The 26,105-nt window shown below is 35.6% G+C and overlaps 1 long non-coding RNA gene across 1 annotated transcript in view; it reads left to right on the top strand.

Moving 5' to 3' along the window:
* LOC116780545 overlaps positions 1-25,771 on the top strand; it is a 37,303-nt gene extending 11,532 nt beyond the window's left edge. Inside the window, exons 4-5 of the long non-coding RNA XR_004354516.1 lie at positions 19,300-19,414; positions 25,245-25,771. This is a non-coding gene — a long non-coding RNA (uncharacterized LOC116780545). The remainder of the gene's footprint in view (positions 1-19,299; positions 19,415-25,244) is intronic.
* The last annotated feature ends 334 nt before the right edge of the window (positions 25,772-26,105 follow it).

Here is a 26,105-nt window from a genome sequence, read left to right as displayed (position 1 = left end):
ATTAGGGAATGAGCATATTTCCTACTCTCATTGGGATCGTAACACAAAAGTTTGAGTATTAAAGGAACAACTATTTGCAAGCAAAACAAGTAGAGCCTTTTTTATAGATCTTATAGAAACCAGTGAGAGCAAAATATTGGCCATAATGCCAATAATTAATTGCAAAAAATATTTTTGTGCGAACAATGCTTCTATATAAACTGTGCTCAACATTCAAATTGGAAGAAAGATTATCTGCAATAAATGGATGAGCCCCTAGTGAATTTGCTAAGAATTCAAAATTCAATTTTCAAGTTTATGGTAATTCAAATAAACACTACAAATCTTTTCTACTGCTAAAAGGAGAAATAATTACAAAAAAAAAGTTTATTTTCTTACTGAAAATTCTTTTTTCTAGACACTCTATTGCATGTAATTGATGGTTCCTGCTCTCAAAAAAAAAATATTTTTCTCACAACAGTACCACATCTTATTTCCATCCTAGTCATTTCTGAATATGTGAAATGGGAAAAGTTCATTTCTGACTTCTAAAACCTCCTTCATAATTCCAGAGTGGCAGGCACCATCTGACACTAAATACATACTGCCCCAAACCATTGCTTTTAACACAGTTTGAAAATTAAATTGAAAACATTGGTTTCAGATTTTTCAATTGAAAAAGAGATGGACAGTGATGTTATTGCCAATGTATTTATTGAAAAGAAATCAGCTATTAACAGCGGCATACCCCACTGGCTGAAAGAAAATAGTAAAGATTTATTATTTTATATTATTGTATTCAGTTGAAAAAAACCAAAATTTTGAAGTTTCAAAAAATACTTTTGTCATGCATATTTCATTACTTTCAAGAGGAAGCTGTCATGGTAGGGTTTTGTTATTATGCCTGATTGCTTTCCTAGGAAGAAAGGTGTTGATTGTCCTACTTTTCAGATGAAATAAAAAACATTTTGAGATGAATAGTTTACAAATTAATCAAAAGCCAGGTTCTCTAGGAGTGAGATCCCATATTTTCATCATGCCAATATTATTTTAAAAGAAAATTTATTCATTACTGTGCATCTTAATAATTTGCTTTCTGGAGATATGCATGAGTAGAATTTCAAGAAGTTTATACTTGTGTTCTTCAAAACTTGTGTAGAACTAGGGAAAAAACCTTAAAATTATGAAGTGTTTGAACCTTATGTAATATATTGCAAACTACCGTGGTATTACTCTGCTCTCCATTGCTGGCAAAATCCTGGCAAGAATACTCTTGAACAGACTAATACCCACTATAGCAGAAGGGATCCTACCTGAAAGTCAGTGTGGTTTCAGAGCCAACAGAAGCACCACAGACATGGTATTTGTTCTCAGACAACTGCAAGAGAAATGTAGGGAACAGAACAAAGGTCTTTATGTAACCTTTGTAGACCTCACCAAGGCTTTTGATACTGTGAGCAGAAAAGGTCTGTGGCAGATTTTGGAACGTTTAGGTTGTTCCCCCAAGTTCCTTAAAATGATCATCTCACTTCATGAGGATCAGCACGGCCAAGTCAGGTATGGCAACACACTTTCTGAGCCCTTTTTAATTAAGAATGGTGTAAAACAAGGCTGCGTTCTCGCTCCTACCTTATTCACAATCTTTTTTAGCATGATGCTCCAAAGGGCCACAGCAGACCTCGATGATCAGGACGGTATCTACATTCGATATCGTACTGATGGAAGCCTGTTCAATCTAAGGCGTCTGAAGGCCCACACCAAGACCCTAAACCATCTTGTCCGGGAGCTGCTCTATGCTGATGACGCCGCCCTTGTTGCCCACACAGAAGCAGCTCTGCAACGTTTAACATCCTGCTTTGCAGATGCTACTGAGCTCTTTGGGCTGGAAGTCAGCCTAAAGAAGACAGAAGTTCTCCATCAACCTGCACCTCAGGAAGTCTTCCATCATCCCCATATCACCATTGGCCAATCAGAGCTCAAATCAGTCCAGCAGTTTAATTACCTAGGGAGCCTCATCTCCTCGGATGGTAAGATTGACGGGGAGATAGACAACAGGTTGGCAAAGGCATACAGTGCTTTCGGAAAACTCCACAAAAGAGTATGGCGTAATAAACACTTGAAGAAAAGCACTAAGATCAGTGTTTACAAAGCCATAGTGTTGTCTACTCTCTTGTATGGTTCCGAATCATGGGTCATCTACCGCCACCACCTGCGTCTCCTAGAACACTTCCATCAGCGCTGCCTCCGTACAATCTTAAACATCCACTGGTCAGATTATGTGACCAATACATCTGTTCTTGAGCAAGCAGCAATCACAAGTGTAGAGGCCATGCTGATGAGAACACAGCTGCGATGGGCAGGGCACGTCTCAAGGATGAAGGACCACCGCCTCCCTAAGATCTTGCTCTATGGTGAACTTGCCACTGGCTGCCGCAAGAGAGGAGCCCCGAAGAAAAGATTCAAGGACTCCCTGAAACAACATCTCAGCCTTGGCCATATTGATCACCATAATTGGTCCACTCTGGCCTCAAATCGGGAGGCCTGGAGACACAGCATCTATAACACTGCGGAAGCCTTTGAGAACACACGCAGGATCTCTCTCGAGGAGAAAAGGCAACGCAGGAAGAACCGTGTCTTGCGGAATACACCATCTAAGGAGTCGTTCTGTTGTGCCTTTTGCAACCGGATATGTCTGTCACGTATTGGCCTCATAAGTCACCAACGTGCCTGTAACAAATGTGGATAAAGCCTTCCCAAATCTTCGTTCGCGAAGCCCAGCCATGAATATATTGCAAATAAAACTAATAAATGCCTCTCCTCTACTATGAATCCTTTAGTTTTTAAAAATATTGCAGAAATACATGGAATCATGTCAGGTTTTACTTTATTTTCCGTAGGATTTTTTCATGATGCATCTACTGATTTTGTCCCAGTTAAATAATATGAGGTATAAGATGCTGTAATAATCTATTACAAAGTGTATTAATACTCTTATTTGTTACCAAAGTTATTTGAAAACATTTGTTTAACCTTCAAAAATAGCAAAAAATCATTTTTACCAACCGTGCTTCAAACTTACATGCAATAAATCAAAACAACAGAAAATGCTTTTTCCTAATCCTAAATATTAAATGGAAATCCTGATTTTCAATTGACATGCAAGATGAGCACCACTTCACTAGCAAATACAGCTTTTAGCTGTATGGGCACCTGGTTAAAGAAAAGGTAGTCTTTTAAATTGTTTTTATTAAGAAATTGAAGAATTTCTTAATCAGTCATCTGATGAAGTTGAATTTTCAGCATACTACTATGTATAAACATTAATGTTCTCTATTTCTTTAGCAGTGATAGGGTTTTTTTTCTGTTAGTATATTTATATTATGGACTGTTAAATGTAGAAAAGTATAGAAATGTACATATTGTGCAGTATTTCAATTAGTGTACGCAATAGAGAAATTTTGCAAAAATATTCATAGGTTCTGACTATAAAATCCTGCAAAATTCATTCAAGCTTTGTCACAGATTTAAAAAAAGAACCAAAATATCACCAAACTTGGACAGATTTTGTACAAGGATGCAGAAATTCGTCAGAAATCAACAGTGATGCAGAGAGACTAAATACAGCATTACTCAAATCTTTAGTGCAAAGATGGTTTACAAGTTTAACTTAATCAGTTTCAAAACTGAGCAGAGCCGTTTCACAGGATACAAGTAGCATAAGTGTATGTATTTATCATGCATGTAGGAATCTGTCTTGTCATTCGCACGTAGGCAGAGAAATAGAAGCAAGGCAGAGGGATATCTCCATGTATAAGTACCTAGATGTAGATACATGGAAGAAAAACAGTCTAAGAAGGGTTATCTTGCTGGTAGATCTCAAATCATACAAGACATTTCCCTGTCTAAGTAGAGGAACTAATCTGTTGTGTTTGTTTGCTGTCTCACTACCTTAGTAACAAACAAAATGTACCTTCAAAGTACTCGTGGTGTACACCTACATTTGAGGTGTAGTCTGGAAGGTCAGTTAATACCTATGCTTGAGAAATGGCTGAAAATCTTATTCTCATGTAAAAGTGTAATGGGGAAGATGTGTAGATACATTTTTTCTACATAAATAAGTCAGCGTTTTATAGATATATCATGTACAAGATCACATCCTAAAATAAATAAATAACTAAAATAAGAGGCAAGCGCTGTGAGACATTTGGAATAAAAAGTGTTCTTGGAAATGGCTTAACTACACTGTGAAAAAAAAAAATTAGTCCTGCTCTTACAAAATTATGCTTTTGGATCTTACGCTGGATCCATGAGTGACCAGGAGTGAAAAACTTCAAGACATTTTCCCAAAAGTAATGTTTTATCAGACATTTCTCAGAATTGTTTTTGAGAACTTTATCCTATAAAATACCTAACTTCGCAGTATTTTTTCCATATTGAGTACCCTCAACCAACAAACACACCCTCACAGCACTAATCTGTCGTGGCTCTTTCAGTAGCATCAGTTTTTCAATTTTATGGCAGTAACAAGAAACATTTGATTTAAGATATTGCTAGTTAAAAGAAGATCAAAAAAATACTTCTATCTGATGGAAGAAGAGGTGAACTGACAAGAGTATAATCACTTTGAAATATATTTCAAAGCTGCTAGCAAAATGTTTGTAGTGTTCTGCATCTGTATTGTTTTTTGATTCCCCAAAGGACTGCTTTAGGAGATATTCTTTGACTATCAGACTATTCAGTAATAATTTGGCTTCACAGATTTGGCTTATCAGCGTTCTTTGTAGATTTTTCTGGTCTGATGGGAAAACAAAGAACAGCTACTAACATCCACCAGTTATTATAGCTGCCTCTTTAGATTTCTCATAAGTAGGTACGGGAATATGACAGTAAAGATGAACATGAATCTCTCATGATTCAATAAGCAGAGGAATGAGAACAGTGGGTTTTATCAGTAATGGGAGTAAACTGCAGTGAAACATTTTGCAAAGATTACAGAGACTATGTCAAGATTTTAAAACGTATTTAAAGAGGGTTGAGAGCTCTTCCCCTTTTTCCTCTGTATCAAACACTCCAGAGATTTGACTGATCTATACATTAAATGAATAGTACAGCATTTAAAATTACTAATGTTTTTAATACAAGGTGGTTTTAACAAAACTTTTTACTCTAAAAAAGTTTTTTATTCTAACCAAATAAAATACAGTTGCCCAGCTAAGACAAAAAATTAGGTCTCTGATTAATATTTCAATAGTAGATAACAGGTAAGGATTAATTAGCACTTGAGGCAAACATTATTGCCATGACTGAAACAAAAATGAGCTGCAAAAATACTGAGTGAATTTCCCTACAGTCATATCCTCTTTCAGTGTAATTGCCTTTTCATGGAAGATAAAATATGTATAAAAATACTGAAAAGTTATCTCGTCATTTGTGAAAACAAACAAAACAAAATCAGATAAATAAGGTACCACTAAGTTGGACAAAGGCTTAATTATGGCCTTAAGATTCTAATGATCACAGAAGTCAAAACACAGTAAAGCTTCAAATCAACAGTCAGTTACAGGATGTATTTGATAAAAACAGAAAGACTACATGGGAAAAGTCTAAAAATACATAAACTAAACCGAAAAATATTTTAAAAGAAAAGAAAGCATCAAATTAATTGAATATATCAATAGTTGCTTTACAGTGGGTTTTTCTACACTTAGAATATAAAAACCAATCACTAAAACAGAACATTGAGGCATACCTACTTCTTTATTATTTACTAGGAATACACTAGTATTCCTACAACTACTACAGTTAGTGCTAGAATTTATCCTTAAAATAATATTAAAAATCATCTTTCTTTCCAGTTTTATAATGCCTTTTTCATTATCTGAGAAAACAGGCTTCCCAGAAAAAAATACAGGAAATTTTTCATTTGCATTAATAAATACAAATCAACCAAATCTCTTTTTATTTATAGGTATTGTGGTTTCACTGATATTACTGATAGGATTCCATTGTCCTAGTGTCAAGAAGCTTAATTCAAAAGGCATATAAAAGGCTATATGAAACCATAGCATCTATCAAAATGTGAACAATGTCTCCTGACTATAAGAACAATATTCTCAATTTTAGAGAGTATAAATATGATCAATTCTTGCTGGATTCTTTGTTAATTATTATTTAAAATGAAATTACTGGTATTTTTCTGGGTTAGGTGACAAAAATCAAACTTATTTTTTCAGAGTAAAACATCTACAAAGAACTATAAATGCATTCAAAAATAATATAACTTGGATGATGCAGATGTGTAGATGCGGCACTTGGGGACAAGGTTTAGTGGTGAACATGGCAGTAGTAGGTTAACAGTTCTACTCGAGCTCAGTGGTCTTTTCCAGCTCTAACAATTCTATGATTCTATGATATTTTTCAGCTATGGATTTTTTGAAATTGTTTTCAGCCTCTTAAAACCTCTTAAAAATGACATCTGGGCCAGACACAGGTCTGGTACCAAATTTCAACTAACGACCCTGTTACAGATTCATAGATATGCTGATATTCATTTAAATACTTATGAATTTGCAACATACTGTTCATTATTTATAAGAATGTTTTAAGGAATGACATTGTAGATTTTCCTTGTTCTTTGTCAAGTGATCAATAATGTGACAATGTGTGACGTTTCAAGTGTCCAAGCCACTACTTGTAGAACAGAAGACAAGAATTACAAAGCTAATAGTTTCCAGTAACCCAATATCACTGGTAGCATCTGCTTGATCTATAATGAACTGTCTAGTGAAAGACATTTTATGTTCACATAGTTCCAGGAAGTATTCCAGGATGTAATATTAGGAGAGAATGTTAATGAGTAATTACCATGTCATTAAACTTTCATTTTGCATAGCCACTGAATTATTTTATGTCCTGTTCCTTCCCCTAGCCTTCCACAACTGCACGGATCCTGCTACGAGAGGAAGGTAAACAACATTGTCCAAGTAGGAAACTGAGACTGGGCACCTCCTCATCTATGTTACTGGCTTTATTATTCAGTTTCTGTGTCGTATTGATTATGAATTTAATTTACTGCATTCTGTTTCTCTATGACTAAAATTAAGATAATAATTTGATACCTATTTTACTGAGATAACCTAAAGATTAATAAATGCTTGCAAAATTCTTTTAGAATATAAAGTCCTATATAAATGTTAATGATTCTTATTAAATTAACTTGGTCCGGGGCTGGATGTGCTAAGCACACACTGGGAAAAAAAACTTACAGTAGTCATAGGAAGAGTAAAGGAAACACTACTAATAAAGGAAGATCATCAGTACAAACAGTCATAGCTGTCACTTTATTCTCAGTGGTCAGTTTCTGTGAAGATTTATTCTGTTGATTAATGGGATTAAACTTTTTTTTTTAATACTGATTGCAAGCACTTTACTAAAAGAAAATTAGCTTCTCATGAGAAAGGCAGCACTGATAGTGCATTCTTGCTGTGTTCTCTAAAGTTGCACTGTCACAGTTGTCTCTGTGCTCTCACCCCGACTTCTACCTTCTGTGCACTTTTGCTTTTGAAATCCATCCGGAGTCCTTGGTTCATCCTCACTGGCCCTCTACCATGCTGTTTGATTTTCTGTGCATTGGAGTGGGGTGCTCTTGTGCTTTGGGGAGGACATCCTTGAAAACCATGCAACTCTCCCAGATCCTTTGCCCTTTAGGGCAGTCTCTGATGGGACCTTGCCAAGAAGAGCACTGAACAAGCTGAAGTATGTTCTCTTAAAAGTCCAGGGTTGTACATTTGTCTTTGTCTAGCTCATTTCCCATAGCAACTGATGACTGAACAGAGAGTTCAACACATGCAAAACAAATCAATTAGTCTAGAGCAGGGAAGCACGTTAGTGCTGTTGTGTAAATTAGTAACACATAACTGAAGAAAGAAAGGAAAAAAAACCCACAACTGTAGAAGAGTAAAAGAAAATAAGATTGTACAGGTTTAGATGAATTGATGAATTTTCTCCATATGTTCACATTTACTGAGTTCTAACTGCACTGATGAAGAAGAATGATTAAATTATACAACTTTATAGTTTAAGACATAACTTTACAAAAGCCAGCATTGTAATGAATTACTTTAGTTTCTCTAGACATCCACCTATGATTATTTTGTCTCTCTGCATTCATGTAGAAATAGAAGAATAATGTATACATCAATGAATTAAGCTATTATTTTAATCTCTCAAGTTATCAGAAATAAAAACCTACCAAAACATGCTATGACATTTTTACCCTGGGATCTTGTTCTACAAGTTGTGCTTTGTACTACCTGTTTAATCGGAGTCATTGAAGAAATTTTTTTAAGACTAATACATAGATAATACACATAGAGAATAACTAGCTAAACTTTGATCTTTTGTACATCACCTAACTGCTGATTTTTTAAACTTTCTTCTCTAATTCAAACCACTATAAGAGCCTGTAAATCAGCTTCAGAGTATCTGTATCTCTGTTGCTTTCTTTGTAACACAAAGGGGTATTTTCAAGTCCTACCATCTACTTTGTGCCAATAAGCTTCTATAGACACATTTTTACAAGCAAAACCCATCTCTTTTGTCTAAATCAAATTCTGTATATCACAACTATCTCTGAAACTTTTTCTGTCTGTTTTTAGCAATAGTATAGTTTCATAGAAGTTTCATATTTTACTGATAAAAATATAAGCAGCACTATATAGACATCTCTGCCCTTTATTTGCTTATTGGAAGCTTCTTAATGTGATCCCTATATGTAATATTATGAATTGGTATGATCATATTTTAAGAATGATAGTGAGGTATCATGTATGCTATCAGGACACTGAAATTTTTTGGATGTTCTTTTACCTGTGGTTACGTTTGGCCTGATAGTATCTTCCATTGGCACATATACATATATTCACCAGAAGCATGTGAATCATTTGTAGCTACAAATGAAAGATTTACAGTGTAAACACTGACACATTTTTATGACCTTGAAATTAAATTTTGTTAAATTCTTTACAAGGATTCTGTTTTTTTCCACAAATTTCAATAAAATACCTTACTTCTTGGAAATATAAAATGATGTTAAATGAAATTATGGAGATATTTTATCATAAAAGTGATTCGGACAAGCCTTTCTCCCTAAGTCAGAGATAGAACATCTGACAAATATCATGAACAAACACTACCATTGACTTCAGCAGTTTCCCAAATGAAGAAAAGTTATTTGCATTTTCAGATTTTCACTTCATTAACAATTTAAACACAAATTAAACCCTAACAAAGATTATGGTACCTTAACAACCTTCTCTGACTTTGAAAAAAAGTCATAAATTACCTTCATGTTACTGAAAGTCATGAGTAAAATCTTCCATTAATCATAAAATGTCAAGCCCTTGCTGAAGCTTTCAAGAAAGTTTTACTTGGTGGGCTTTAAAATAAAAATAGATATGCCTTTCCTCAGAAATACGTGTACTTTTTTATCTGGCTGATAGCGAGAACTGTGAGACATGGATCTCACAAAGATACTTATTTTGCGGAGAGATGTTAAAAAATCGGCTACTTACCTGTTAAGAAACATGAGCTGAACAGTTTTGGATTTACAACCAAAACATCATTGCATTCTACTAATAATCATAGTGTGATTTTAATTCTGGCCTAGGGATAGATGCACCCTAGATAATTTGCAATTATGTGACTTCCAACCTTGTTCAAAACCCGTAAAAGTTAATGAGAATTTTGGCATTCACGCCATGGTCACTAGATTGAGTTTTGAATGTTCTGGGAAAGTTCCAGCTAACATGGCAGTGGAATTTCAAATTGCCCCTGATCATCCTACCGTTTTCTTAACCCAGTGAAATACTCTGCCTGACTGAAAAAGTCATTGAAGTCTCTCATTCCTCATTCAGACCTTATGACCTTGACAGAGAGTAAAATGTATTATATGCTATCATATTTGCTGATTTTTTTTAATGTGAAACATTAGCAATAATTCTGGTATGGGAATTTCCCTCTTTTACTTAAAACATAAGACTTTAATTTTAAGCTTTGATGATAGAGTACAGAATTTCTTTTACCTTATAAAGTTTTTGAGACCCTGTTTTTTTAACTAGCAATTCATCTCTGAAATCAGAGCTGTAAATTCATTATTTATGAATTTACATAATGCTGATGTAATTTATGCATATGCTTCAATAGCTGACACAAAAATAAGCATAAAGAATTCAAAAGCTGTTTTGGGAATGTCAAAAATTTGATATTCCGTCAACTATCCTCCAGTGTTAGTCCTAATACCTCCCTGGTTTGGATTACTTCCTTCAAGTTGTAATGGCTTTAGTTCATTTCTAGTTATTAGAAGATACATTTTGTATTTCATAGGAAAGCTGAAGAGACACAAAGCATTAGTACAGGGATTAAAGAAATGACAGAATAAGTACAGGTAACCTTTGTCTAAAGCACAGAAACGGAAGCTACATTTAAGGAAAGAAATAGTTAAAAATGAATGCAAACAGTTCACATCTTTTGCTTTCTGTAATGTGTAGAGAAGCACCAACCTGAAGGCTTTTGCCCTCCATGCACTACCCCAGGCAAGACTGGGATCTGCATTCAGCTGTTTCACAGAGGTGTTTACAATCTCTGTGGCTCTAATGTTTGCTTAAAGCTGGGTCAGGTAAGACAAACCAGTTTGGTGGCGCATTTTTGTTTGAAAACATGTCTCAGTCAGAAAGATTTGAGAGAAAGATACTTTTGAAAAGTCTCTGTCAGTGTCTTGAAGTGAAGATAGACACAATTCTGGAAGGTTGGTGGTCATTTTAGTTATCATTTCTTTTTTGTCATCTTTGTGGTTTTGTGGCTGAGTGTTAGTGTAGGTGTGAATCTCCCAAGACAAAGCTTAAAAAAAAATTTTACAGGGATTAATTAATTCTGTACTATAAATTTTATAGTAGCTTTGAAAGAAGTGAAATGCAGGACACAAAGTGTTGCACAGCATAGCCCCTGCAGGCCCTGGCTGTGACTGAGCAGTGCTGGCAGCACACCAGAACTTGTACTTTCCTGAGCAGGGTTTGCCCAGTATGATATCTTTCTCTTATTCTCACTATTCTCACTCCAACCCCACCCTCCCACAGCAAGTAAGCTGGAGTTGAACATGAAACTGGGGTGGGATACAGATGGGACAGCTGATGTGAATTGGCTTAAGGGGTATTCCATGCCAGATGGTGTTGTGCTCAGTGAGAAGAGATGGGGGAAAGGAGGAGAAAAGCTAGGATGTTTGTGGTGATGGTGTTTGTCTTTCCAAGTCACCACTAAGTGATGGGGTCATGCTTTCTAGGAAGTGGCTGGATGGTAAATACCTGCCAATTGTAAGTAGTAAATGAATGTTTTTCTTTGTTTGTGTGCACACCTTTTCCTTTCCCTACTAAACCAGCCTTCTTTCACTCCACAAGTGGTTTTACCTTCCTTTTGTTTTCTCCCTGTCCTGCAGGAGTGGGAATCGAGGGAACAGCTCTGTGGGTGCTTTGCTGTTGACCACAGTCAATCCACCACAGCAAAAACCTGGTCAGGTCAAGGTTGAAGACTCACTATAGATCTTCCTAGCGTTGCTCTGCTGAACTAAAGCCAATCTAGAATGTTGCTGAAGGCAGAGGGGAAAAAAAACCAGTCCTACTCAGGAAGTCTCTATTGAAAGAAAGCTTTCTCAATTAAGTAATAGGAAGAGTTGAGATTTCAGAAGGATTTGTAATAGAAAGGTAGAACTTGTTTTGCTGAGGAAGACTGCAAAATGCCTTCTTGAAAGGGTTAGGTGTTTGGTTTTTTTTTCCTTTCTGCAGTCAGAGACAGTTGTAGAGGCAGAGCTGTGTTATCCCTCTCTGCTATACTGGAGAGAGATAACCCTCACAAATATGTACAGGGCCCCAGCAGCCGAGAGAAGGTGAGAAGAACAGAGAAGAGAAGACAAAAAGCCCTGGAGAGGGTAGAGCCATGCCTTTTCTCTCTTAGGCCCAATACTGCCTGGCAGAGCCGAGAAGTTTTTTAATGTTTTTGCCTCTGAGATAAAACCTTTTTGAACCCTTTCCACTGCCTTGGCATTCTTGGGGAAGATACCTGCGTATGTTTACCTTACAGTAGCCAACAATGAATCCATGAGTGTGAATACAAGACAGAAAAATGAAATATATCCTTGTACATACTTTAAACACTTGTTGCAGGTGTTTTACAGGTTATTTTCAGAGTTGGTTTTCTTGGTCTTTTTTTTTTTTTTTTGGTCAAAGTACACAGCAGATTTACAAAACTTTCCTGCAGACAATTGATTGCCTAGATGCACCCTGGGAGCATGTAAACAGAAAGAGGGGGGTTACTAAGACTGTGACCTGCACAGAGAAGAAATTGGACTTACTGCTGCTAGCAGATAGAAAGCTAAATCCCAGATACTAAGCAGAATCAGAGCCTTTTTAACTCAGAAAAGAGTCACCAAAGATGGCTATGAGTATTTACTTTAAAAAGCAGTGCTAAATAGAAGTTCAGAGACTTCAAAACTAAGTTTAGAAAGTAAGGACACCATAGAGAAGATATGACACAGCAGTTCCTGGTTCTGATTGTCACAAAAAGTCACCAAGTAATCAAGAGTTCTTGTGTTGTGTCTGTTGGAATGAAGAATGGCATCATGTGAACTGCCAAATAATCACAAAAGGATGGAGTGAAATTCAGGTTGACTGAATGGAGTTGGTATCAAATTTAAGTGCAGTCCAAAAGCCCAGTCATCTGTCATAATGCTTTGACCTGGGAAAAAAAAAAGAAATTAATTGTAAATTGCTTATAAAATATATATTTAAAAGGAAAAAAAAATCCAAATTTAGATCAAGAACTTTGGACCTTACAATTCGGTGTTTTCAGCATAGGTTTGGATGACAATTCAAATCTGTATTTTTCAGATTTAGCCCATCTCAAAACTTTTTATACTTTTTCCCTTTTATTTACAGAGTAAAAGATAGACACATTGTTCATATGAAAAGCCTAAAAAACTTTGTTTATGAAGCCTTTCCCTCAAACCAGGATCCATATTGCTCAAACCAGTAAGAATGCAAAGTTTCTTTAGTTATCTTATCCAACTTCTGACGTACACTGATTTCCCTCTGACTTGTATTTTATAGATGTTTTCTTCTGAAGCTGCTAAGGACATAGGGTGAGATTTCCAAAATTGTATTTTCATATAAATTTGCAAATAAAATCTAAGATGTACTTGACAGCCATGATATTTGAAAAGTAAATTACCTGGTAAGCGCAAAATACTTTCTACTATTCTGTAATCTTGTATTAATTTCTGCTTTCTGAAAGTACTGAAACTATGTACAGTACTTTCTGTTAAGTGTGGCAGTTTGCAGCAGAGTAACTATGCTCTTCTCATAAAAGTACAATAGTAAGAATGGAGAGCGTCTAAGGGGAATACCTCTAGAATGAAGCTTTTCTCTCAGTGTTAATTAGGGGAAGAAATTACAGGGATATGCATTTCTATTACAAGAACTGCCAGTAAAATCCTTTTCTGAAAAGCTCTTATAGCCAAGAAGATATAAAGAATTCACTATTATGTTTCTTAACCTGTAGGTCACTACATTTATTCTAGTATATTGCATTGAATTCAGTGGATTATAATCAAGTTTTATAGTACCAAATTGCATAATCTTAAAAATATAAGCAGAACATTCACCTGCTGCAGCAATATTCATTGAATTTCACTGAATTTATGAGAGCCATAGAGGAGATAAAAACTCCTTTCCAAGTATTTTCACTTACATATTTTCTTTTTGTTATAAAACTCAGAAAATCAGAAAAGCATTTCTTTCACCAGATGAAATCTTTAAGGCTTTACTTGGAGACCACAAGCCACCAAAATTCAAGCTCATAATTTCTTAAGTGTCACTATGGGAATACCTGAATAGGAAACACAGAACTAAACTAAACAAGTAGTGGAGAATTCTCTTGTTATATCACAGAACATTCAGATCATACACTATAGGTATCAAATATGGAGACAAGAAAGAATACTGCAAGGTAATGTTCTCCTCAATATTAGAAACAGCATGCTCACAACTACATAGTTTTTACTTACTGAAGGAATTGAAAGACAAAAGTAATCCCTAGGGCAAGTCAGGGCCACTTTTATCTTGCCTAAGCAGGATGAAAAGCAGATCACATTTAAATGCTTAGGTCAGGTAAAAACCACAATAAGAAAAAAGCTTTCACTTTTCAGACTCTTCCCTGTACTCCAGCACAGTTAGAAGATATCTCAAGATCCCTTAAGTTTTTGGAAACACAAACACTGTAGCAAAGTACACATAGTACATATCAAATCTCTTTGATGCACAGCAATTGTCAGTGGGTTTTAGTATCCACACAAGTGCACAATATAGCAAAGTGGTTTGATCCTTGGGTTATTAACTCTTTTAACACCTGGACTTCAAGAGAACAAACTCAGCACACAGTGGATTTCAGCAGAACAGCTCCCATTGCTTTGTTTCTCTCTCTCCTGCTCTCAATATCCAGAAGCAAAGTGTGGAGAGGAAGGGTTCCATCCAATCAGCTCAAATCTACTGCTTTTTCTGTACCAGCAGTCTTTTGTGCAAGCATATGCAATGAAGGAGGTCTGTCTGTTACAAAGAATTAGTGTTATAAATTTAGCTATTTTTTTGTCTATGAATTTGAGTATAATGGCCAACAATGCACTGAATTAAAAAGAATCCTTTTTTTTTTTTAATTTCTAAGATTTGGATATCTGTCCATTATTTAAACTTCATATAAAACCTTTATTTTAAATGGAAAACAACAGGAAGAATATGGGGGGAACATTAAAACAAGAAAAATCTACAAAACCCAGAACATTATTAGAAAGTGCAAGTTTTGCATAAACATCCAGAAACACAAACATCTAAATCTAACATCTGTTTCACTCAAAGCAGAATGTGAAAAGAATGGTGAGGGACTGAGGGGACAATTGAAATCATTAGGGAACTCTAATGTTAGCTGTTCTGCAGACCTAAAGTGTATTTCCCCTAAATAATTCCAAATAGACTTGCTTAGAAAACAGACACAGATGTTGCATTATTTTTATTTCTTAAAATATAGTACATTTTATAGCATATAATGAATTTTTAAATATTTACTGATTTAGAATTCTGAGTAGCATTGAAATAGTCTTTAAAAGAGGATTAAAAAAAGAAAGAGTATCTGTGGGCAGGCCTAGATTCTTCCTGCAGTGGGAATCCTGGGGAGAATCCCCTGCCCAAGAAAAAAATGACAAGGAAAAGCTTCTGTCCCTATACTGTATGGTAGGAACACAGCACCATTAGCAATGAGAAAATAGTCTCCTTCCCACTGACTTCAGGGGCAAGTATCTTTGGTGGGACCAGGACCAGATCCTGGACATCGTTTATTCTTAGACTGACCACCCAAACAAATAAATGAAAAGGACTTTATAGCTTTGCATCTATTTGAACAGCTACTGGAACTGAGAAACCTCAGAGTGAGGCAGAAAGGAAACAAGAGGGGATTCCCAACTGCAGACCATGGTGTCTCTGAAGAGGAGGTCTTGCTCTTCCTCCAGTATTGTTGTCAGCCCAACAACATTCATATGGGTATTTAGGTAATAGTAAATGAATATCAGTTGCCTCAACCTATATGTGTGTACATACTTTTTCTTTTTCTTTTTTTCTTTTTTTTTTTTTGGTTTTGTTTTTTTGTTGGTTTCCCCATCCCCACTCCTACCCTACTCCCTCGCCCAGTCTTCTTTCCCGATTCTCTGCCTTTCCTGCCAGACACCAGTCTTCTTCCTGTGTCTGAGCCACAACCTATGGCCATCCTGGTCAAAACTTTTACACACCAAGCATATTCAATCAATCCTAGTCTAAACTAAATTTTCTCCCTGTTCTAAGGTTTCAAACAGTCAGATGAAAGAGAACAGGTAACTCAACTTTCTACTGAGCGGCTTCAGAGGAACATAACCCATGAAAAAACAATACAAATGAAGCACAGATTATGATGCCCAATTAATTTTCTCTGGAAACTGTTTATCAGGAAGTCGTGACCCTTCATCTTTAGTCTTGGTTAACTTTCATGTGACATTTCCCCACATCTCTATCTTAAGTGGAAGCGCCTCCTTCATGTAGTATAATACAACTGTAGAGAACACTGCAAAGTTATGCTGTCTTTCATACTACATCTCCATCTTATTGAAAGAGATGTTTGGGTAAGTTGCAAAAATTTCTTGTCATCCTTTGGAAATGAAAAATGATGGTATTACTTACTGCTCAAGGTTTTATAGACTTTTAAATTTTTTTTAATTAATTTGCAGAAAGTTTAACTAAAATAAAAGCAGAATGCTGTTCTAGGGGTTCTAGCAGCTTCAATTATTTCGATTCCAGTTTAAATTATAAAATCATTTAGGTTGGAAAAGACCTTTAAGATCATTGATGTAAGTACCACACTTACATCTTCTAAATACCTCCAGGGTAGGTTTTTCAAAGACTGCCCTGGGCAACCTGTCCCAATGCTTGATAACCCTTTTAGGAACTTCAGTCTCTCTCCCAGAACTAGCCCAGAGGGTTTGCTCCAGTTTATTCTTTGCTGTCTAGTGTACTAAAGGAGTGTGAACGAACAAGACAAAAGAAAGATGTTGGGTTGCTTTGTCCTTCTGAGGTGCTCCATGTCAGCTGGAGGCCTCCTGAAGGAGGGGAGCTTTGTGTGCCTCCCCAACACTGATGAAGACTAGCTCCTCCAATTAGAAACTCTGGAACACAAAATGAAACAAGTTTGAAGAACTTTAGAAAGAAGGGAGCTACCACCAGAAAGGAGGCTGACGGAGTTCTGACGGGCTTCAGTAAAACCTCTGAGATAACAGAAAGAGTGAGATTTTTTCTAAGAAGGACCTAAGAGGGACTGCGTGGGAGAACTGTAAAGTGATCAAACTGACATATTAAAATAAAAATCTCAAATCATTAAACTAAATAGATCTCTTAAAATTTTTAGTTGCAAGAATAATTATAGTAAAAATATCATTTATTATAAACAAATACATAATATGTCTTCCTTGCTGCTGTTAAGAATCTGATTTCAAATGAGACCACTACTTTCACCAAATAGATGGACAATTGCACACACGCAGATATATAGGGACATCTAGTTGTTAATATTACCTTTATCTTCAGCTAATCATCAGAGAAAGACCCAATTTGTTGCCAGAGATAAAATAGGAGGCAGCCAACCTGTGCAAAGAAACATCATCATTATCATTGAAGAAGATCAAACATCATTACTGATGGTAACCATGGTTTTAAGTTACTGTAGTCTTATGATGGTCACCATGCTAGCAAACACTAAATTAATTCCTCTTTACTGTGTCTCTGGACAAGTCAGAGTGAATTATTAAAAACCAAGACTCAGAACTGTTACCTAAACTTCCAATTTTGTGCACAGTTGAACAGCATGTTTCTTATACACTTTGAAATAGGTAACCACTTCTGACCTCTGAAATTATTTGCATAATAAGCAAAATGTAATGCAGTGTTACAGTTATTAATGATACATGTTTTAAGCTATAATTGCATTTGTCTGAAATTCTTAATTAATGGACATATAATTAAAGATTAAAATAATGAACATGATAATTGGTAATGAACCTTTACCTACTTTATCTGAGTTGAAGTGAGACTTCCACAATTTGCAATGAATGTAACAGCCTAACTACAATTGAATTAATTTATTATACTCCTTAAAGGATGTCCAGGCCTACTACATGAATCAAGATTCAGAAAAGTCATGTAACTTCAGAATGTCACTTTGGGAGCTGTATTGTAATTAGCAAAGAAAACGGAGAAATCCGGCTCTAAAAATCTACCTATGAGTTAGCAAAACAGCAACAGAAAAAATCATGTTATTCTGAAAGCTCAAAAATAGTTGATGCAGAGTGATAAATTAACCATTTTAGATAGTGTTCATGAGTGTTACGCAAAATAAACTTGGTCTAAGACCTTCAACCACTATTTTGTTAATCCTGTTTAAATCAGTATTACAAAAAATTGCTAGTGAAAATAACAAGAAGACGAGGTCTCTTCTGACTTGAATTATCCTATGATCCCATCTGAGATTATAATACATATATGCATACAATTTCTGCAACAAAATATCAGTAAACAATAAAGGTTTACTAAAAGACTCAGAAAGAAGGATAGCAGTGAGTTATCTGTTCTAATTTTTAATAAATCCCTGCCTTGCAAATGAGAATAAAAAAACAAAATCAGTCCCACAAAGCCTGATAAAACAACATGGAAAAAAATATTAGTTTTCTAACACATGCACACTTCTACAACCCTAGATCATATAGCACAAAATAAAATTCAGTCAAGAAATTTTCCTCTTTGATAGATGTGTACATTCAACAGTTTAACAAATCAAAACCAACAAATATGCAGTGAGTCAAGACTTTATGTTAAAGAAACTGCAGTCCTGTGACTGTTTTTGTTTTTTCTAATCTTTACTCTCTTGGTCCACTGTGCTTTTTGCTCTTTAACATTTTACTGCAAGATTTTTTGTTGCACTGTCCCACCCCTACTTTCATTTTAAAGCTATCTATGCTTTAATATTTCCCATTTTGCACTCCTCTTTGTATACTTTTGCACTCTTCCTTGTACACTGAAGACAAATAAAACTATAAGAATACTTTTTTTTTGCATACATCTATTACAGGATTTTCTGGGTTCATTAAACATACTGTGTTTCCACTGCTGAAAATAACAAGGATTAAGTAATGCACTTCAAGTTTTATTCCCATTTGGTTATGATGTTCCCAGTCTCTGGGAAAGAAGATCACACAATGTAGATTTAAAGAACAATTAAGTGTCTATTGTCTGAACTTTAAGTTTTCCTTTCTACAGAGTTGAGTATTTGCTTTGGTTTTAAAAGCTCTTCACAGAATTTTCAGAATGGTGCATAAGTACATTGCTGTGAATTATTAGAAAAAGCTTTAGAAAACTCTTCTGTTATGGCCAGTCATCTCATGATCACTTCTGCTGCTCATTCCAAGCATGATTCCTCTCTGTACAAGTGAGACTGGCTGAAAATGCAGAAATATCCCTGAAATTTGAAGATTTGTCTGTAAATTGACACCTATGCAACACTTGATCATTGTACTCTTCTTTCTTTCACACCTTTTATATTTTTCTCTAAGTTCATCAGTCTGATTCTCTCTCACACTCATGAACAGATCTGCAAACATCTTCTGTGTCATTTCTATCAAGGCACTATCCAATTCACGAAATTTTTCTTTAGTTTTACAGGCATTATGAGCTCCTGACACCTCTCTGCCAAGTCTGAACTTTCTTGAATGCATCATGGGCAGGTACTGGAAGCAGAGAATGTGGCTTTGTCCCTATATTAAAGCAAGGTACAATGCTTTCATATACATCGTTGCCTTAATGTAGCAATACTTAAAAATTCTAACAATTTTGTTCTTTGTCACATATTCAAAGTTTTAACATCAAAATTTATGGGTGACTTGTACTATGTGACACATTACCTATAAGGCTGCAAATCATGTCTGTTCCTGGCCTGTCCTCCCATGACAATTTCCGCCACCACTTCCAAGCACGGTGCTCCTTGCTTCTTGTTAGCTATATCTTCTAGGGCAATTCATGAAAAATGTGTTTTTCAACATATTTTTTAGAAACATATAATCGATTTGTATTTTATTCATATAACAAAACCAGACATATTTGCTTCTGAAGGGAGAGATGTCACCAGTGATGGGACTTACCCTCTCTTCTGAAATAGGTAGTAAGATATCAAACATGTCTCAGGGACCTGCTCTCTTTAGCAAGAGGTTTTTGGTAAGATGTTAAAAAAGTTCCCAAACACTACATGAATAAAAACTTCCATGTGCCCTTCTAGTGGAGTAATGATGTGTTCTATTGACACATCTATGGATTATTCAGAGCCCAAAAGACAGTGCAATAATTTTGTGACTGATACATTGGTCTCCTATGCTTATATAGGTTCTGTGATATTGTCCCTCTTCAGTGAATACACAGAAGACTTGATTCTTCTGAACTTCATTCAAGCACCACTTGCAAGATTGTCTTCCATTAAAATTATATGTTAGGGAGAAGATGAGCTCTGTAATCAGCATCTCTATGTGATACTGACATTATACCAGGTCTCTTTCTTCATCACAACATACACAAATCACAGCAGTTTCTTAAAAAATTGAAAACAAGGAAAAAAAAAAAGGCAATTTAACATGGTCCAACCCCCTTCCTTCAGGAACCTGTGCCTTTGCCAGAGGCCAGCTCTGGGGTGGCCCAGAAGTGGAACCTGAGACCCACTGACAGTTTTGCTGTGTGAAAGAAAACAAGGAGCAGCCCAGTGGGCTGGGGATGATCCTAATGATTGTCATTGGACTTGCTCTGAAATTCTTGTTCAGATTTTGTAGGATTGTCCCTCTTTCCTAAAAGGACACTGCCTCTGCCTGCCTTGCTGGCAAGCTGTCTTCCCTTGCAAAGCAGCCTACTCTTGTGTCTCCATATACAAGCTTTTTCCAGTGGTGCTGACTCAGAAACATTTATCATTTCAGACCAGAAAACCTTTTAAGTAAGCAGAAGAGGAGGCATGCATCATCAATTAAGCTCTAAATTTGTTTTTCTGGGGAAGAATATTGTTTTTTAAAAAAGACCTCTTCAAAGCTTTTCCATTATACTTGATGATTCAGGTCAGGAGCACTGACTAATGCACACTATATTGTGCATCTCAGAAGCTGTTTAGAAACAGATTGCATATATGAAATATGTGGGTTTTATTCCATCTGTATTGATATAATTGCTTCTGGCCCATTGATTTAATTTTAAAAAACCATTAGAATTGACTTTATAGTTATATAAGCCACGAATACAGAAGAATATCTACCTTAATTTGTTTGCTTATGAAAGTGATGCTATTGGTATTGGTATTGCTATTGATGATCATCAACCTATCAGTATTACGAAATATCAGAATCAGCACATTCACTTAAACAACTAGAGAGCTGTCTGTAGGATTCCTTTTACAACAAAATGACATGTAGAGATGAGTTAAAAATGTGGTTTTTACTTCACTTGCCTAGAGCAACACCTTTGCTTGTTTATCTTGCATGACCTATTTCCACATGTAATTGCACGATTTCCATAAAGTCAATGATAATTATTAGCATTGGAATATGTCACTGTATGCTGACCCAAAGGAATATGGAGCAATACCTGAAGTACTGAGTTATATTCTCTGATGTTACATATAACTATGTAATAGGCAGTTTAATAGGACCCACAGAACACCTATTCATTTAACTTCTATTTGTGACAAGATACTTTTGACAGACTATAACAAATTTCTGCAAAGAAAGACCATATAGCATTATGATCTGAGAGGAAGAGATCAGGGATATCCTCAGTATCATTAGGTGACTTGCACAATTAATACATGAAATGTGTTCTATTTTATTAATAATTTTTTGTGCCCTCACACCATCACTAGTGTCATAATACAAGCATAAATTGCCTCGTTTTGCATGCGTATTTCAGAATTAGCTTAAATCAGTTTGTGGAACTGAACTAAGGAGTGATTTGAAGGTCTCTTGACAAGGGCTAATGATAAACGGTAATGCACTCAGTTTTGAGAAGCTGAAAGAGGGTATATTTCCAGTATTCATGTTAAATTTAGTTTTGACATCTTCATTTACATTCTGCAAAGGGGAATAGAAAACACGTTAATGAAACTGTCACATAAACTGGGAAATGTTGCAATAAAGACAGAGAAACAGCACAAAGAGAAAAAACGATTTGAAACAGAAAATAAAATGTGTTCAGAAATTTGCAGACCAGAACAAATAGGAATTTAATATTCCCTTCAATGCATCCAAGGAAAACTTCAGCAGAAGAAAACAAAAAACACCAATTACCAAGAGAGCTTTAGATACTGAGTTATATAATACTAATGATGATTGACTTTTTTTTTTGCTTATGGAAATATGGAAATGGCCATTCATCACTGTGTGTTTGGATCACCTTATCTGTCCTCACATAGCAGGAAAACAATATTTTTGTCTTAGAGTCATAATTAAATGTGACCAATTTCTCAAACATATTGTTGTATCCAAGAAAGACATTGACATAGTAAATTGTGATGATTGACTGATGAGGAATACTAAAATAATCAAAGGTCTTTGGTTTAGGTAATTAGTTTTATGGGAGGTCATCAGAGAAGTCTGAAAATGTCCACTGAGGAATTTTAAGGAAGAAGGATGTTCCAGTTTCTGCAAGTAGGCAAACACAACAGGGAGTAAAAACGACAAAATTGTGAAAAAGAAAATTCAGAACCAACACTTCTTTCCAAAAGTGAGGACTATTGAACTTTGGGAATTGTCTCTCAATGAAAAGTAATGAAGTTTCCATTACTCTGGCCAACTTGCATTAGTTGAGCCAGTCCGATTTTACAATAGGGAATAATTCCAATGGCAGGGAGATGGACTAGATGACTCTAAACACTTTTTCTATCCCTAGTTTTTACAGCACAAAAGATATAATCTTGAAATACAAATTGCAATGGGAAATGTGTTCTTCCTAATGGTTACAGACAAAGGCAATTTTCAGACAACATCCTCTCTCTTTTATGTCTCTGCTCTAAATGCACATTATCACATAGGTTTTTAAGATAAACTAATAACGTACACTTTAAAGGAAAAAATAATACAGAGAAAAGAGCACTAAAAAGAATCACGCTGTGCCTAAAACTGCAAAATAATTTTGCATTGGCAAAAACAACATATTTCTTTTCATTTAAAACAATTATAGATGGTGTAAGTGAAAATTACATATATCCCATGCAAATTCAAAGGAGTATAAAGAAAATGAAAGAAGCAGGAAAAAAAAAAAGGAGAAAAAAGAAAAAAATAATGCACTCAATCATAAATTTAATTTGGTTAGTGATACAATACACCTAAAATCTCTATATTTTGAAGTTTTTTATTCAACTTTTTTTTTTCGCTAGCAAATATTACACCATACTGGGAGAGCATTGAATACATTTTGGGTTGTGAGGAGATAAAGACATTTATTTCACTTTTGCAAAGCTGTGTTTCTTTCTTTCTTTCAGATGCATAACAAACTTGCTACAACACAGGGCAATGAGAAAGGTACATTGCCTTTAAGTCTGGGACTGAAAATAATGACTATAATTTGTTACTAGGAGCCACGTTGAGGGCACATTAGATCACAAATAATCTGCAGTGAAATCCAGTAGGCTTTTCTACTTTGATGCACCTTTTGTATCCTTATGCTTGCCTGCATATATATACGTATAAAGTGCACATATGTGTATGAATAATAATTCAATCATAATATGTAGAAAATGTATTTAATTACACATAATAAATGTGTTTGTCATATATATGGCTGAAATCTACTAATAGTTCGACACAAATCTAACTAATTTGGTATCACTGTATATTAATGCAGAATCTCTGCCACTATTATCACTGATTTCCATAATAAATTCCTTTATTTTCATTAGCTCAGTTATTGAAGAATAGGCTTGGAAATATGATTGCACATACAAAACCATGACAGCAAAGGCATCCAGATAGAAAGCATTCCATATGATGGGTCTTAGCATGTCAAACACGTTCCTAAGCCATGTTTTATGACTTTGTTCTGATCTGTTACAAAAAAATTTCTTGTTTTTTGAGCTTGTGGAAAAGGGGGATTCACATGCAAGTCTAGGTGCAAATGCTGGTTTTATATTTAAGTAGTGCAATAAAGAAGTAAGGTTTGGCATAACTCCTTTAAGCTCCAACAGTCAAGAGGCACATCAACATGTGGCAAGTACAGCCATATTCCCATTAAAATATGGATTTATGACCGTTCACTTTGGCTATGATGATAAATACGGAAAAAATGCGCATGTAAAGAAACTACTCAGCTTGCAGAAGGTGACAATGCATTTTGTACTCTCATTGGCTGTTTAACAAGTTATTCTTTCATCTGAAGAAGACAAAAGGATATCAGGTCAATGGAAGAATGATAAATAAGGAACAATTAATCCACCTTAATGCAAAAGGTTTAACTTACAGCCTTTTCAAGTTCCTTTATCTTTTAAGCTTTTCTGAAGCTTTACCAGATCTTCCATCCATATAAGGATATGATCAGCTTTCTGCTCTTACCATCAGTTTCTTGATCCCTCTTGGACTAATCTTTGGAAAATACCTGCTGACATTATCGAATAGAATGTGTGACATTGAAGAGATAAAGAGAAAAAAGTAGTAGTGGCTAAACTAATTTAAAAAATTGGAGGCACACCCCCTGTTAAAACCATGTCAAGAAAAAAAATTGATGAGGCAATGAGAAAACCGCTGATCACCATGCACAGTGTCATTGTTACTTCTAGACAGCTTGAGTCATAAGTTATTAAAATGTCTGTAGCTATCCTTTACGACTGTAATGAAACAGAAACATGCTGCAGTAGGTAGCTTCTGGCACAAATTCTCTGTTCAGAACACCTATAAATCTACATGGTTCTTACCATGCTTCACTCATACATAAGGATGCAGAGGCCTAACAAATAAGTTAAAAGAGCCTTACAGAAAGCATTTCCATCTTCAGGACTATGCAATATTTATTTATTATTATTTATGAAGACTACAGTGTAAGCCATTATGAAAAAGACAAGTAGATTATTTTTGCTACAGGCACAATGTGCAAAAGCATCTCAGGTTCTTCAGCTTGCCAAGGTGTAATCCATTTGCCAAGTAGATGATCCATTTATACATAAGAAAGCAAGTACTTGATCATTACCCAAATCTCACTAGGCTATCTACAAAATTATGGTTTTGTAACAGATTTGTCTAAAAACACACAAATACTATCAGAATTAATAACTCCAAACTGACCAAAGCCAGGAATATTAAGTTGGATTTACTGTGGTGAAGATGATTGATCACAATTTTTGCTGTATTAATCTTGAGTGATCAGAGACAAAATTTAGCAACAATACAGAATATATACAACTGTCTGAGTTCCATTTTAATTTGTAGTCTCCTGTTTTAGAGAAGAAATTTCTGTTAGCTAATACAAGTCTAGAAAAAGTAGCCCCTTATTTTGCAGACAATGAACTATAGCAGTTAAAAACTAAGTCCTTTGTACACAAGACTGTATTAATCATGTTAAAATGTTTCCTTTTTATTTTTCTTGTAGACATACTCTGTGCAAACAGCTTTCTTTAACGATTTGAAATTGACTGGTCTGTAGAGATCATGCACTGGTGGAGTTCACAGACCTGAGGGATATGGGTCAGGCAAAGAGTAAAGTCAGGACCCTGAATTTTGGGAAAACAAACTTCCAGCTCTTCAAGGAGTTAGTCAATAAACTAATAGGTAAACTGCCCTTAGAGACAAGGGAGAAGAACAAAATTTTAAGGATGTTTTCTATGGGGCACTAGCAATCCCAAGACGTAATGAATCGGGACAGGAAGGCAAGAGACCAGCATGACTGAGTGGAGACCTGCTGTTAAAACTAAAAGGCAAGAAGGAAATGCACAGGCAGTGGAGGCAGGCACAGATATCCTGAGAAGACTGTAGGGATTCTATCCAGTTTTGTAGGGATGAGGTCAGTAAGGCCAAGGCATGAACGGAGCTGAATTTGACAAGGAATGCAAAGAATACTAAAGGCTTCTACAGGTATGTTAGGAAAAAAAAGGAAGACTAAAGAAAGCCTACCCTCCTTGACAAACAAGTTTGGCAAACTAGTAACAAGGGACAAGAAGGCTGAGGTACTCTGCAATGGTTTTACCTAATTCTTCACTGACAACCTCTCTTCCCACAACCCTCGGGTGGAGGAACAAATTCTCTCCTGCTGTGAGAGATCAGGTTTGTGAGCACCTGAGGAACCTGAATATATATAAAGATATTGGACCAAATGAGGTGCATCACAGAGTCCTGAAGGAATTGGATGATGTTGTTGCCAAGCAACTCCCCATGATATTTGAAAAGTCATGGCAGTCAGATGAATGTGACCTCCCAGCCTCACCTCTGTGCCTGGGAAGATCATAGGACAGAT

The sequence above is a fragment of the Chiroxiphia lanceolata genome, chromosome 1 (genome assembly GCF_009829145.1).
Source record: "Chiroxiphia lanceolata isolate bChiLan1 chromosome 1, bChiLan1.pri, whole genome shotgun sequence".
In the NCBI taxonomy this organism is placed as follows: Eukaryota; Metazoa; Chordata; class Aves; order Passeriformes; family Pipridae; genus Chiroxiphia; species Chiroxiphia lanceolata.
This window is presented reverse-complemented; position numbering and strand designations above follow the sequence as displayed.